This window comes from Armigeres subalbatus, chromosome 1 (genome assembly GCF_024139115.2).
Source record: "Armigeres subalbatus isolate Guangzhou_Male chromosome 1, GZ_Asu_2, whole genome shotgun sequence".
NCBI classification, from domain to species: Eukaryota; Metazoa; Arthropoda; class Insecta; order Diptera; family Culicidae; genus Armigeres; species Armigeres subalbatus.
In genome coordinates, this window is record NC_085139.1 from 265,674,389 (window position 1) to 265,676,703 (window position 2,315).

General features: G+C 41.2%; 1 long non-coding RNA gene across 1 annotated transcript; it reads right to left on the bottom strand.

Annotated features, from left to right (window-relative positions):
• Positions 1 to 571: 571 nt before the first annotated feature.
• LOC134213616 (uncharacterized) lies at positions 572 to 1,550 on the bottom strand. Its single transcript, XR_009979491.1, has 2 exons — positions 1,175 to 1,550; positions 572 to 951 (listed from the first exon to the last, which is right to left on the bottom strand). It is a non-coding gene; the product is annotated as an uncharacterized LOC134213616 (long non-coding RNA).
• Between the last annotated feature and the right edge of the window lie 765 nt (positions 1,551 to 2,315).

Sequence of the window (2,315 nt, forward strand, 5' to 3'; positions counted from 1 at the left end):
AAACAACTCTCCCGATAGTTGATCAACTCCAGAGGCTTTGTTGTTGTTCAGCCGGCCAATCTCCTTCTCGATTTCCTGGAGATCCGGGGCTGTAAAACGTATGTCCAGCACGCGTGCTCACAGGTTCAACACCATATCGCCTCGTTGTCGGCACCTCTGGATCATCGGATCACGCTCGTTCGTAAGAAGGTTCCCATTTATGTCCTTACACGTATCAGGCTGTGACACGTGGCCCTTACGTGAGCGGTTGAACTTCTCATAAAATTTTCGTGCGTTATGAGTGCGGTACAGTTTTTCCGTCTCTTCACGGTCTCGATCTTTCTGATGACGCTTTTTTCCGGAAATTCGAGTTTTGTCTGTTTCGCTCTTGTTTGTATCGTACCTCGTCTTTGATGAGTCGTTAAATATTTGTTCATTTCGTATTATTTTATCGTGTCCGCCCGATATCACCCATTCAATTTCTCCTGGTTTATGTTCATTTCAGCAATTCAATATACATACCTGTTTATACAAGTCCAATTACCCCCTCTACTGAATCGAACGTTCGAGCTCAATGGGCAAGCAGTAAAACCAAAGTTATCGGAAGTGTTTATTTCCACCAAACAAGCGTACATATTGTCTTTCCTGATCACCACCTTCCCCGCATTTACCCATCCCTCCTATTGGAAAATATCCGCGCAGCGAAAACAACCCGCCAGTTAGTTGTACCGGATAAAATCGATACCTACAAAAACAACGTTTAACCTTGACTACCTTGACCCAATTCTGGACGCTTGCTGGTTGCCGTGCCGATGCCGCAGCAATCCCGGCTCGCTGCCTGCTGGGTTACGCTTGCCGTCGTCCTTTCTCCATTGCCATGGTTTTGCACGCGAGAAACCGGAAACAAGTCGTCTCGCTCACTCGCCCTGCTTTGGGAAATGTTTTCCACCACTGGCACTGTCTGCTTCCCACCTGGATTGTACAAGCAAAATAAATCAGTAGTAATTTTCCATTAACAAACATTGTAACCATTGAGGAATGCGGCTACAATTATGAAGAAAGCAAAAGTATTAAGAAATTTAGTGTTGAAATTCGTCTTTAAATTGAACTTCAGTCATTTTTTTTAAATTATTATTAATTTTTGTGGATAAATTAAATTTCCGCGTTTGGAAAATAATAGTAATTTACAGCTCACCCCTCGATTTCCTTGAATGAAAGTTTTTATTTTGTTTCCTATATTATTGCGGAGCGCAGAATTAGCCGCTACTTTATGGACATAGCAACCGCTAAAGCAAACCACCTTTCACCGAATTCCTCCCGGTTATTTTTCCACTGCTAGGTATGTTGTTGTGTGATGGCGCTATCCTTGCTTCCATACGCGGTTCAGGTGTCGGGGTGTGCAACGGAGAACCCTCTTCTGTGTACATTGTTTGTATTTTTAGATTATCCTCGGGACAGGGACACCACACCGGCTGCTAACTAAAGCTTATGCTCAACAATTGCACTATTTGATCTCTCGAGGTGTAGTTGCATTTGTTGTTGGAAACTAGACACCGTCTGCTCCAAACTTGACATTTAATCTCCTGCATGTGGTACATGCAATTTTCCATCACACCTAGAGCAAAGGTCGCGCAATGCAGTAGAAAACATTCGGCATTGACGTCGTCGGCACCACGGTTCCACCCGTACCATTCTCGAGGGAGAAAATGCTTCTATGCATGTAATATGCACTCGATGTGTTTCGATGGTAGTACCTACTACAGTAATGCCACAATTATGAATCAAACATTCTTATACTGTAAATAAAAAGTTATTTGTATAGTAACAGCACTGAAATAGGGGAACGTATAGTTTCCCGTGGTAAAACGTTCGCCTATCAATCTTTTGCAATTTATATATTATCCAGCTTTTTACAAGTCGATGCCATAATTCAAACCCCAAACGATTTTGACAACATTCAGTTTTGGCAACAATACCATACGATTTTGGCAACACATTTTTTTTTAAATTTATTTTGCTATTGCTTATAAACTACATAAATCTCATAACCATTGTAAAAAAATATTAAGAGCCTAAACCAACACAAAAAATAGTGAGAAAAAACACAAAACATTTTTTTCCAAGAAAAATTCTAAATTCAAATTTCTCGTAAAAAGATTTTGTGACACCACATATAATAGGTATACAAAAAAAATTAATAAAGGGGGGAGTAGGGCCTTTTTTACAAGGAAAAATGCATTATGCACTGACCTAACACACGCGTAGTAGTTGCCAAGCTACCACATGGCAATGTACCGGAGTGTGGGACTCTCACCCACTAAACCCTCCTTGGGCTC